This window comes from Podarcis vaucheri, assembly GCF_965113315.1.
Source record: "Podarcis vaucheri genome assembly, chromosome: 5".
In the NCBI taxonomy this organism is placed as follows: Eukaryota; Metazoa; Chordata; class Lepidosauria; order Squamata; family Lacertidae; genus Podarcis; species Podarcis vaucheri.
This window is the reverse complement of record NC_138763.1, coordinates 81,912,493-81,926,209: the sequence shown is the minus strand read 5'-3', so window position 1 is coordinate 81,926,209 and position 13,717 is coordinate 81,912,493. Positions and strand designations below refer to the sequence as shown.

Below are 13,717 nucleotides of genomic sequence, written 5' to 3'. Positions count from 1 at the left end.
TATCTGTTCCTTAGATACCTACCGTGTAAAGATGCCTTGGTGGAAGGAGAGATTATAGAAATATAGGTGATTTCATTTGTTAGCAATATTACAAATTTCAGAACAACAAAGAATTTGCAGTTAGTGTTTCTTTCAAGAGCTTTTTAAGCATATGGCTCAAGGCTGGTTTGAACAAAATCAATTAACTGGTTTTTGGTTTTTTTGCAGTTAGCATTCTACTACCTGCTGCATTTATTTCTGATGATTAAGATGTTCCTGCAGTGAGGTGTGATTCTGTGGATTTGAGCTTTGGGCTTTCAATAAAAGGTATCTAGAGATATCTCTTTATTCTATTAAGAAAAGCATAATGAAGTAGAATCTTTAGATCATAGTGTGGGGCAAACCTAGCAGGGGGTAAGAGTTTTCCGCCTTCCTCTGAAGGAGGAAGATAGGTACTGCCTTTTAGTACGAAGAAAAGTGTGTGTGCCATTCCTGATCACAAATGGAAAAGGCTTTATGTCGAACTATTCAGTTAAACATTTTAAGAGGGGGCACCTTCAGGGAGGTGCAGAGGGGTGCCACCAAAATGGCACCACTAGGGAGCCTCATCTGTTTTGGTTACATCTGAGACGAATAATTTATGGCTCATCTATATCCGGTGGCTTGGAATGTGCACCATAATGGAAAACAGATAAAGAGGATAACAAGAGACCTCTGAATGTGTTGCTATTTGGGGTATTGCTTTTAATTACCGTATTTTTCGCACCATAGGACGCACTTTTTCCCTCCTAAAAAGCAAGGGAAAATGTGTGTGCGTCCTATGGAACGAATGCAGGGGGGAGGCAGGCGGGAAAAGCCCCCAAGAGCCGCACACAAGCTCCGTGAGCTCTTGCGGGCTTTTCAACAGGAGGGAGAAGGGACTCACTGGCGGCATCAGTCCCTTCTCCCACCTCCCAGAAAAGCCAGGAGAAGCCGCGATCTCTTTAAAGGGATTGCGCGGCTTCTGCCGGTTTTGCGGGAGGTGGGGGAATCCCCCCACCTCCCAGGAAAGCCAGGAGAAGTCGTGCAGCCCTTTTAAAGTGTGTGCGGCTTCTGCCGGTTTTGCGGGGGGTGGGGGAATCCCCCCACCTCCCAGGAAAGCCAGGAGAAGCCGTGCAGCCCTTTTAAAGTGCGCGCAGCTTCTGCCGGTTTTGCGGGAAGTGGGGGAATTCCCTCACCTCTCACAAAAGCCAGGAGAAGCCGCAATCCCTTTAAAGGGGTTGCACGGCTTCTGCGGGCTTTTGGGAGAGGTGAGGGAATCCCCCCACCTCCCAGTAAAGCCAGGAAAGCCCTGTGCAGCCCCTCCGCCAAGGAGAGGCTGCACGGGGCTAAAGGGGAAGCCAAAACAGCGAGCAGAATCCATCCCGCTCGCTGCCTTGTCTTCCTCCATAGCTGCGCGCAGCCCCTCTGCCAAGGAGAGGCTGCACGGGGCTATGGATTCTTTAGCCCCACGCAGCCTCTCCCGGGAGGGAGAGGCTGCACGGAGCTAAAGGGGAAGCCAAAGCAGCGAGTGGGATCCATCCCGCTCGCTGCCTTGGCTTGATCCATAGCTGCACGCAACCCCTCCAGTAGGGAGAGGTTGTGTGCAGCCTGTACGCTGCTCTTTGGGGCTGCAGGGGGAAAAAAGATTTTTTTCTTGAATTCCCCCCCTAAAAACTGGGTGCGCCCTATGGTCCGGTGCGCCCTATGGTGCGAAAAATACGGTAGCTAACTGGTGGTTTTCATGTTGAGTAAAGTAGTGATTTAACTGGTGTTTCATCTTAAAATGTAGCAAATGAATTAGTGGATGATATCCCTGTTGAATTACTACTCAAGTAAATGAGGGATGGGGAATCTGTGGCCCTCCAGTGGTTGTTGGACTACAGCTCCCGTTGTCCCTCACATTTGACCATGCTGGCTGGGGTTGATGGGAATTGGAGGCCAACACAATCTGGTTTCTCTCTCCCTAAACTAAATGATGAACTAACCGATCAACTGAGCCAGGCTTCCTCAAACTCGGCCCTCCAGATGTTTTGAGACTACAATTCCCATCATCCCTGACCACTGCTCCTGCTAGCTAGGAATCATGGGTGTTGTAGGCCAAAAACATCTGGATGGCTGAGTTTGAGGAAGCCTGAACTAATCTGTGGAAAGAGACAAGGATATCCACTGTCTGCTTTGGCAATAGGACACTTCAAAATAACCTAATACTAAAGGTGTTGTGATAAACCATACTGAACTGAAGAGGCCAATTTGTGGGCACCACTGTCTTTAATAGCCATATCATCACCTGAGTCATTGCTGCATGAGTCCGTGGTGGTTATCAGACTCCAAGATTCCTCATTCTCCTTCCCCCATCCTCACTCCAGCACACCAGAGGAGTATCATTTTTTGATCTGATTTATTTAATTATTAAGGACAGAAAAATTGCCTTGCTTGATCCGATCAAGCATGCTTCTTTCAAAGAAGCAACCTCCCGGATGCTTATAGAAGATCAGAAGCCGGGCACAAAAGAGATGGCCTTCTCCTGTTCTTTGTCTTCTGCATCTGACAGTCTGTACCTGGAGGCCTCATTTATCCACAACAGCAATAACTGATGGTAGGCTCATTCACCATGAATTAAAATTATTAATGTTACAGGCTTCACGTTAGGACAGGAGGATTTAAACCTACAACCTCAGATGGAGGCTTCCTGCAAAAAGGATAGCACAGCAAAAATCGTAGCATATTTAAAGGGCAACTTTCAGGCAACTGCAATTGCCCACCCAATGATATCACTGAGAGAGGCCCTTCTCCATGTTCTGCCACTGTCAGAGGTTCAGCTGTGTGTGGTCTTTAATGCCCTTCTCCACCAGAACAGCCATCCATCCCCCACTTTGCCAGCATTTTAACAATAACTACCAGTGATGCTAATGCCCATTCAATTCAGCCTTCTGTCCAAAGTGATACGTTCCTTAAAATGGATGGCTGCGGATGGTGACTGAAATGTATTTTCAGTAATCCCAAGCAGAAATGGCATAAAATAAGGCAAATATGCACTGCAGCTTGGCACACTGGGACTCTGTCTCCTTGTTCCATTCATTTATATTCGTATCAGCAACACCAGACTGTCATTTAACCAAAGGAGCTCATCTATCAAACCCAAGATTGCTATTTTTTCAGTGGCTAATACAGATGGCCAAATCAAATACCGTTAGGAAATAAGGATCTTAATGGTATATGTGTTATACAACATGCCATTGAGCGGGTTCCTGGTCAAAGTAATGCTCTGCTGTAGTGTCAAGAACATCTGCTTCACTAAAACACTCCTCTTTGGCTAAGTAGTGCAAAATCTAAAGATGGCAACTTTTCCAGTATTTCAAGAATACTGCTCAGGACTAGCTCCAGGGTTGGGGGGGGGGTCTCACAAAGTGCTGTCTGAGGTGCCACTTTCAATCTCACACACCCCAACTTCAGACTTACTTGACGGAAGCAGTAGGTGGTTTATGAAACCATCACTTTAAATTGTCCACAGTGCCATGGGTACACCAAAGCACTGTGGAAAATGTTGCTGTTTGATTTGTCTTTTCTCAGACCAGCAAAATCTGACTAGAAAACTTAACTTAGCTCAGTCCAGACACTGAGGTCCTCCTCTGAGGGTCTTCTGTTGCTTCCCTCATTGTGGGAAGTGAAGTTATGGGGAACCAGGCAGAAGGCCTTGTCAGTAGTGGTGCCCTCTCTGTGGAACGCCCTCCCTTCAGATGTTAAGAAGATAAAGAACTACATAGCGTTTAGAAGACATCTGAAGGCAGCCCTGTATCAGGAAGTTTTAATGTTTGTTATTTTACTATGCTTTATATGTGCTATAAGCCTCCCAGAGTAGCTGGGGAAACCCAGCCAGATAGGTGGGGTATAAACAATAAAAATATCATTATCATCCCGCATTCACTTCATTTTTAAACCATGCATGTACCTATGAGATAGCCACTGCACATGCACAGATGATAGCTTCACAAATAGGAGCTTTGCAGGGTGGTGCAGAAGTGAGTTGCCAACAAAGGTCCGTATAGTAAAAGCTATGGTTTTCCCAGTAGTGATGTATGGAAGTGAAAGCTGGACTATAAAGAAGGCTGATCGCCGAAGAATTGATAATTTGAATTATGGTGCTGGAGGAGACTCTAGAGAGTCCCATGGACTGCAAGAAGATCAAACCTCTCCATTCTTAAGGAAATCAGCCCTGAGTGCGCACTGGAAGGACAGATCCTGAAGCTGAGGCTCCAATACTTTGGCCACCTCATGAGAAGAGAAGACTCCCTGGAAAAGACCCTGATGTTGGGAAAGATGGAGGGCACAAGGAGAAGGGGACGACAGAGGACAAGATTGTTGGATAGTGTTCTCATAGAATCATAGAGTTGGAAGAGACCACAAGGGCCATCGAGTCCAACCCCCTGCCAAGCAGGAAACACCATCAGAGCACTCCTGACATATGGTTGTCAAGCCTCTGCTTAAAGACCTCCAAAGTAGGAGACTCCACCACACTCCTTGGCAGCAAATTCCACTGTCGAACAGCTCTTACTGTCAGGAAGTTCTTCCTAATGTTTAGGTGGAATCTTCTTTCTTGTAGTTTGGATCCATTGCTCCGTGTCCACTTCTCTGGAGCAGCAGAAAACAACCTTTCTCCCTCCTCTATGTGACATCCTTTTATATATTTGAACATGGCTATCATATCACCCCTTAACCTCCTCTTCTCCAGGCTAAACATGCCCAGCTCCCTTAGCCGTTCCTCATAAGGCATCGTTTCCAGGCCTTTGACCATTTTGGTTGCCCTCCTCTGGACACGTTCCAGTTTGTCAGTGTCCTTCTTGAATTGTGGTGCCCAGAACTGGACACAGTACTCCAGGTGAGGTCTGACCAGAGCAGAATACAGTGGCACTATTACTTCCCTTGATCTAGATGCTATACTCCTATTGATGCATCCCAGAATTGCATTGGCTTTTTTAGCTGCCGCGTCACACTGTTGGCTCATGTCAAGTTTGTGGTCAACCAAGACTCCTAGATCCTTTTCACATGTACTGCTCTCAAGCCAGGTGTCCCCCATCTTGTATTTGTGCCTCTCATTTTTTTTGCCCAAGTGCAATACTTTACATTTCTCCCTGTTAAAATTCATCTTGTTTGTTTTGGCCCAGTTCTCTAATTTGTCAAGGTCGTTTTGAAGTGTGATCCTATCCTCTGGGGTGTTAGCCACCCCTCCCAGTTTGGTGTCATCTGCAAATTTGATCAGGATGCCCTTGAGTCCATCATCCAAGTCGTTGATAAAGATGTTGAATAAGACCGGGCCCAAGACAGAACCCTGTGGCACCCCACTAGTCACTCTTCTCCAGGATGAAGAGGAACCATTGATGAGCACCCTTTGGGTTCGGTCAGTCAGCCAGTTACAAATCCACTGAGTGGTAGCATAGTCAAGACCGCATTTTACCAGCTTCTTTACAAGAATATCATGGGGCACCTTGTCAAATGCCTTGCTGAAATCAAGGTAGGCTACATCCACTGCGTTCCCTTCATCTACCAGGCTTGTAATTCTGTCAAAAAACTACTCGAAGCTACCAGCATGAGTTTGACCAAACTGCGGGAGGCAGTGGAAGACAGAAGTGCCTGGCATGCTCTGGTCCATGGGGTCACGAACAGTCGGACATGACTAAACAACTAAACAACAACAACACAGAGGTGAGTAAACATGTTTGTTAAGTGAAGAAATCCTCGCTGCCTCTCTGATGTGTACATTATGGTGCAAGTGCAACTTGAAAGTCAGAGGTGGGAAATGGCTTTGCTGTGCTTAATTAATGTGTACATACCCCCAGTCTACAGATCTATAAACCTTTCTGCAAGCTGGTTCACCCACTGTACTTGGGACTTGAACTCAGGGCTTGCAGTACAACGTGGAGGCAGAAACTTTATTGCATGTACAGTGGCCCTTTTTGAACAGAACTGCGCAGAATGCAATGTGTGGTTGCTTCCTGCATCCTTTTAAAATGCATTTTACTTAGTGCTGTGGTGGTATGCCGTGCTTTGAAGCCCCTCCAAGAAGCTTTGCACTGCAAAAACAAGAAAAAGAGAGCTCACCTTGTAAGTCAGAGGAGAAACCACGTTGGAATCTAGCAGGCCATTGATGGAGCATGGCAAACTTAAATGGGTCATCCCTGGTAGAATTTGTTTTCTTGCTTTTCAGACCCTGCTCCCCCATACAGATTATCTAACCAGATAATTGGAACAATAAAATAGTGACAAATTGGCAACTCTAACAATGACTGCATTTTCAGTTGTGCTGCAGGGAAAGTGGTAAAAGCATTGTAACCAGCCTACAAAAAGGGATGACTATGTTCTCTTTATCGCAAGTGACTTCGGGAAAGCATGGGTGCCTTCTCTAAATCATATCCCGTTGTTGCACTACTTGTATGATGCTTTATGAGTGCAAGCAGGAGAATGGGTATTCCATATGCATCATTATTGTGTACTTGGCATTACTACAAAAAGAGATTCAAGGGACACACCTTGAACCAGCCTTCCGATTGTGTCCCTCATAATTTAATGTTTGGCATTTTATTATATTGGAAGCCACTCAGAGTGGCTGGGGAGGAATAATAATAATAATAATAATAATAATAATAATAATAATAATAATGGCATATATGTTGTTACACTTATACCTCACTTTTTCTCAAACGAGGACACTTCTCCCCTCTCCATTTTATCATCACAGATAGCTTTGGCTGTGATGTAGCTTAGGGTGAGAGAAGGTGATTGGCCCAAGCTCACTCAGTAGGCTTCATGGCTTACTGGGGATTTGAACCCTAGTGTCCCAGGTTTCCGTAAGAGAAAACACTTGACCATTTGGTTATGTGTGTGTGTGAGAGAGAGAGAGAGGGAGTGAGGGAGAAACAGAAGCTTCAGCAATAGTTAATTTAAGGAGGCAGGCATATCTTTTCATTCAGCACTACAATAAAATGATGGTTGAACATGTTGCACATATTCTCTCTCACAGTTGTTGTCCTCCCTGTGCCAGATGTTATCCGCTTTCATCAGCCAAGCCATCTTCAACCGTTTTCTCAACATGAGCCAACCAATTCCCAACTGCCACATGAACACAGCTAGCTTCCATAAAATCAACATTCCAGGGTTACCCCTAGCAACCTAATGGAAGTGGGTTTCTTTCTCTGAGCCTCATAAAATTGTTACTGATCAGGTTCGTGCACACCACTGCCAATCCAAATTATAGCATTAATGGAAGCCTGTTGGAAAGGGCATTAGTTTGATGCAGTACATTAGCTGGTATGTAATGGATGGACAAATAGGGGATGGGTCAAGAACTATCATAAAACACTGTGTACCAGTGTTTTAGGGATTAAACAGAGACCTAGGAAGATGCTTCATTCGGATTTTTCCTCTACTATGAAACTCACGAGACAGCCTCAGACAAAACCAATATTCTTTCCTCAGGAACCACTCAACAGTGGCCTACATCACAGGGTTTGTTTTATTTTAGTTTATTTATAATATGCCTTTCAAAATGATTCCTCCCAAGGCAGCATACAACAAAAATATTGAATTAATGTGTTTAATTGAAGTCATCACTAAAAATGTATGTAGTGTACAGCAAAGTGGAAGATCCCCAGTTCTCCTTGACCCACTTCTAGGGTCTTGAAGTAGAGCAGAGCAGCAGAAGCCATAGACTGTAAGTAGCAAGGTTCAGTATGTATTTACTGATTTAACCCACAGTGTATTCAGCCTACACACGATGGACCTGATTCAATGAATGAAATCTGCTAGCAGAAGCCAATGCAAAGTCTACCATTAACCAATGGGCTTTCCAGCCCCTCTTCCCTTGTGTGCCCCCTGCACCTGTCCAATTGACTTGGCAGCAAAACCCAGAATAGCATGGGGGAGAGGGGAGATCATTCCATCTGGCAAGCTGAAATGCTTGTACAGATGGAATGATCTCCTTAGTGCTATGCTGATTTCCTCAAAATACCTTTAAAGCACAACTGAAGCACATTCTGTTCCTGAAAGAATTCTGGGCACTGTAGTTTATTAATGGTTGCTTGGAATTGCAACTCCATTAAGTGTACCTGACAGTGCCCAGATTTTTTTGCATTTCTCTCTTGATTAGGGATTTAAAAGAAATAGCTTTATAAGTTGTGTGTCTTTCCCAATTTGATTCTCTTACATGAGTTTTGCATGTATTGTGGTATTTTATGCATTGTGACTTGCAGGGTTTTTGGTTTTTTTTTCATAGTTTGGTCATTATTTATTGTAATTGTTAAGAGTAAATTTCTATTTAATTATCATTTGCTGATGTTTTGAGAGTTAATTTTATTGTGTGCTATTATATCCTAATCGATTATTGAATATTACTTTATTTGATACAAGCTGTTCCATTTTAAAGTTATGTTTTGCTACGACTTTTTGTATTGGGTTAGATTATTATAGGGTGTGTCATTTGCTGTATATTTTGTTGCTGCCAACCACCTTGCGTATGTTGTTGTTTAGTCGTTTAGTTGTGTCCAACTCTTCGTGACCCCATGGACCAGAGCATACCAGGCACTCCTGTCTTCCACTGCCTCCCGCAGTTTGGTCAAACTCATGCTGGTAGCTTCGAGAACACTATCCAACCATTTTGTCCTCTCTCGTCCCCTTCTCCTTGTGCCCTCCATCTTTCCCAACATCCGGATCTTTTCCACGGAGTCTTCTCTTCGCATGAGGTGGCCAAATTATTGGAGCCTCAGCTTCAGGATCTGTCCTTCCAGTGAGCACTCAGGGCTGATTTCCTTAAGGCACATTAAAAGTGAAATGAAATGTGCACACACAGCCTAATAAGTGGCAGCCATGCCACACGAAGGGGAATCCGCATTCAAAGAGACTGTGGGAACTGAGAGCGCTCTCTCTCAGCAGGCGCATGTATCATGTGCACTGATTATGAGACAAAGGTATAACAGCGACATGGCTGAGTGGGCTTCATTTGTCTAGCTCTCCAAAGCAACATAAATAGGCCCCAGCTGGTCATCCAATTTTGTGTGAGTAAATATATTAGCAATGTAATTGTGGCACAGCTGAGTAAATCAGTGATATTTGCATGCCAGCACAGGTGAGACCCAATCTTTATCACTGCCTGCTCATATATCCCCTCAATCTCGTTTCGTCAGCTCGTAAGTAGCCCTTATCCAGTAGTCTCTAGTGAGCGCTGACAGATGCACAAAATCAAGATAAAGGGGGCCAAGTTCAAAGGAAGCTTTCTCCAAAATGTCTCACCATGGTGGGACAAGGAAAGGGGGTTCTCCTCTCAAATTCTACCTTGGCAAATGAGGGCCTGGCAGTCGCTTAGGCAGTTCCTCATCAATCTTCCCTCTTCGCTCCTTTATCCACTTCCTTCTACAAACTTCTTTGGCCGTAAGAAAAGGAGCTGCATATTTGACCCTGTCTTAGAAACCTTTTAGAAAATCATATTCAAACAACTTTTCCTCAAAGGAAATGGAACTGTTGTTTTATTTCCAAATGCTACAAAACAGCCCAAAGACTGTAATTGCTACTTCAAGCTGACAGTTATTTTCAGAAGAAGCATGCCCCTAATCCTACTGATGGTTTGCAGGTCACAAATAACATACAGCTGTCAAATTCCTATTGAGATAAACATGCAAACACTTATTTAACTACTTTATGACTCTGAGTCTCTCCCTACCCCCCCTTTTTACCAACCATAGACATTTCATCTACATAATATCTTTTGAAATTAGGGCAAGAAATAGAGATTTTGCATACCAAAATGAGTTTTTATTCTTCAAAAGGAAGAGCTCTGCCCCATTGTTGTCCTTCCATGATATATTGCAGTGCTGCTGCATCAGAAGAACGTGGGGGATGGATGGATGGATGGAGAAGGGCAGCAGGACAGTGAGGTGGAATCGGGATGAGTGAGAGTACCAGAAAGGAAAGGGCTGGTGACCAAAAGTGCTTGCTGTGTCAGTTGATTAGGTAGGACATTATCTCTCATTCTTTATTGAGTGTCTGCATACTTCTGTTTGTTAAGTTCCATAAATATACACAACAGTTGGTTCAATTAATGTTCAGTATGTGCTGATTCAGGACTGCAGAGCTTGAGGGAGTCACACTTTGGTCTCTGCATCACATGGGCAAAGTGAAGGACAACCAAGCACTATCTACTGGCTTCTGACTGACCTGCAATGTGGGTCTAATGCCGCTGGACGACACTGAAAGGTTCTTGTAAACCTTCTTCTCCTTCTTTGGCGATCACTCGTAGCTGAGTAAGATTGTCTTCCATAAACACGGTTTTAACAATGAGTCCGTAAGTGACATTGGTTTCCAGGCAGGAGTTGATCACGGTGTGGATTTGCCAAGCATGCCTTCCTCTTAGCACATTTCTCCCTTGTGTCCTGAGTTTGAGTGTCTTCAAAGCCCATAACACCTTTGGTAAAGGCTGTTCTCCAACTGGAGCACTCGCAGGCCAGTGTTTCTCAGTTGTCAGTGTTTATACTAAATTTTTTATATTTGCCTTGAGAGAGTCTTTAAACCTCTTTTGTTGACCACCAGTATTACGCTTTCCATTTTTAAGTTCAGAATAGAGTAGTTGTTTTGGAAGACGATCATCAGGCATCCGCACATGACCAGTCCAACAAAGTTGATATTGAAGAATCATTGCTTCAACACTGGTGATCTTTGCTTCTTCCAGTACACTGGTATTAGTTCGCCTGTCTTCCCAAGTGTCTACTATCAAATGAAAGAAGGTGTAAAAATTATCAGAGACACCGTTGATGGAATCTTTCGAGGAGTTGGAGTTGGTGTTTATAAGTGGTCCATGTTTCACAAGCATATAGTAAAGTTGGTAGAACAATAGCTTTGTAAACAAGCACTTTGGTAAACCACTCCCACTATGAGCTGCAGTATTCAGTGTGAATTACACGGCAGAGCTGATATGAATCACTCTATTCTAGCCACAGCCCCTCCCAACATACCTTTTGGAGAATTAATTGTATTTGGTTTGGAATTTGCATTAGTGGGTATATACAGTGGTACCTTGGTTCTTGAACTTAATCTTTTGCAGGAGTCCATTTGACTCCCGAAACAGTTTGAAAACTAAGGCGCAGCTTCCGATTGGCTGTGGGAGCTTCCTGCACTCAGGCAGAAGCCATGTTTAACCTTCGGCTTCCGAAAAACTTTCGCAAACCGGAACACTCACTTCCAGGTTAGCGGCGCTCGGGAGCCAATTTGTGCGGGAGCCAAGGCATTTGAGTACCAAGGTACCATATATGGTATATATGGTACCCTGCTCAGGGAAGTTTTCAGTGTGTGATATCTTAGTGTATTTTTGGTCTTTGTGGAAGCTGCCCAGAGTGGCTGGGGAAACCCAGCCAAATGGGTGGGGTACAAATAATAAATTATACACACACACACACACACACACACACACACACACAAAATTCACACTAAATAAGAACTCGGTATGATGGTGAATTCTATTCTTGCTGCTACCTCTGGAAAGGTTTTGAGATGGGGATAGCACATTGGCAATCCATCCCTCTCACCTTAAAATCATTGAGATATTTATAAATTCCTATGGACAACTCTTATCCATCTCTGGGGATGTAACTGGGAATATAACTTTTTTTTTAAATGTAAGAACTATTCCATATAAGTAAAGTACGCTTTGCATTCAAAACTGCATCATCAAAATTTGTGAAATTTTAATGTCACATTGAATATTCATTTCGGATCGTGGAGCTGAATTTCCTTAAAGGCATCACAGAATTGTTTTCATTGTTAAAATCAAGTGTTATGGGGCAGGATGGTGGCAGAGAGAATGCTCAGCTGTTATTCATTGCACAAGCTGATTCTATTCTCGATATTCATTTAAAAACTTTTTGAAGGGTTCAGCTAAAAAGGGGGGGGGGATAAAGATTGTGTGATGGCAGACTGCAGCAAAAGAGGGTAGATATCCAAAATCAGGGCAGGGAGAGAGAAAGCACCAAATCATCATTATAATTTGACAGTACAAATCAATCATTTGTGACCCAGAGCACTGCAGGGGGCTGTAGTACAAGTAACAGAGAAGCCAGATTGCAGCTCGTGGAGAAACGTTGCCGAGACAGATTGTCAGGGAAATGGCTGCCTTCCAGTAATTCTTTACAGAATATGGGGAAAGGGAACAAGTATTCATTTTGACAATTATCAGACAGCTGATTTGAGAGAGGAATTTAGCTCTTTTTCAGAATGGGGGAGTGCCATGACATTTGGAAGGTGATAGAAAAAGATGACAAAGCATAAATTTCTAAATAAAGCACAAAGAGGACATTTTGCAAACCATGATACATGGAGCAAAAGTGGCCTAGGCCACCTCCGAAGACTATCTGGAGTCAAAGCTGCTCAGGGGAACAGACAGAATTGTGAAGGAACTGGTGCCTCTGAGAACATTCCCAGCGCAGATCAGGAATTTTGTATCTGTACCAGAATTCTGCCCAGAGCTCCTACACACAAAAATCTACTCCTTGTCTATCCCAAGTTTTATTTGTTTCAGTAGGCAACTACAGAAACAGAGAGGAAAACCCTTTTTAAAATTTTTATTTATTGAACTGATATACTGCCCTATACCCACAGGTCTCAGGACGGGTACCTTTTAGTACCTTTAATTCCAGGTTGTTGTTTTTTATTAATAGTACATGTGTGCCACGCAGTAACTTAGTTTTTTGGGAGGCTTATTTATGTGAAAGGGGATTACAGAGAAATGAATGTACATGTTTCACCCTTTCTGATGTTTATTATGTTGCTGCCCCTTTAAGTAAAAGTAAACAAATAAGTTAAAGTCTGGGAAAGTGAGGGGAAAGAGGTAGATCCCCAAGGGCAGTTGAGTGAAAGTTCTGTCATGGTCCTACTCTGTTTAGGCCCCTATAGAAATGTTGAAGTGGCTCTGGGTCAATAAAAGTTTGTTCTGTTTGCATCTCTCTGGGCTGGACTGTAACATTTAGCAACCTGGGAGGATTTGACTGAAAGGGTCTCACCCTGTGAAGGGCAAACCTACAGAGCTGTGGAAGAAACAGCTTTGCTTCCACAATTCCCAGCCAAATAACTGAATGGACCAGAAACATTATGGTTACTAGAGATGGGCATATTCTTTCCATTTTAATTCACAAACAGATATACTCCTGCATACCTAGGGGGTCTTGTGATTGTGAAAAATCATGGCCATACTTTGGATGATGCCATCTGAGTTCCAAACCAAAAGGCAAGGTGCTTGCTTGTTTTTAAGGCAATGTTTTCCACACTTAAGTTGCCTGCCATTTCATGAATTTCTCCCAACCAAATTTTGAACAATTTCATTCTAAGCAATGTGCTTCTTCCCCCTGCCCTTCCCAGCAATGCATCTGGAGATTCCCTCACACCGCATGGTAACACATCTTGAAGCGACCTCTCCCCCATCCACAGCACATGGTCAAGATATTCTGCTTCTAGCAATGAAACCAGGTGAATGCTAAGTCAATGCTATTGCTTACTTTTTATTTGAAAAGGCTGAGACGCAAAGCTGAAATGATGAAGAAGCATATTAAATCAGGAAAATAGGCATGAAAAACAGATGGTCAGAGGGACAGCCTAACTAGCAGAACAAGCCCCCCCCCCCAAGTCAGCAAAACCTGTTACAGTGCTTGCCGTACTGAACGAGCCCAAAAAATAAAATAAAATAAAT

General features: G+C 43.6%; 1 long non-coding RNA gene across 1 annotated transcript; it reads left to right on the top strand.

The window, feature by feature from the left end:
• Positions 1 to 209: 209 nt before the first annotated feature.
• Positions 210 to 13,639, top strand: LOC309532377. The gene is made up of 3 exons (XR_014219830.1): positions 210 to 306; positions 9,856 to 9,996; positions 13,390 to 13,639. It is a non-coding gene; the product is annotated as an uncharacterized lncRNA (long non-coding RNA).
• The last annotated feature ends 78 nt before the right edge of the window (positions 13,640 to 13,717 follow it).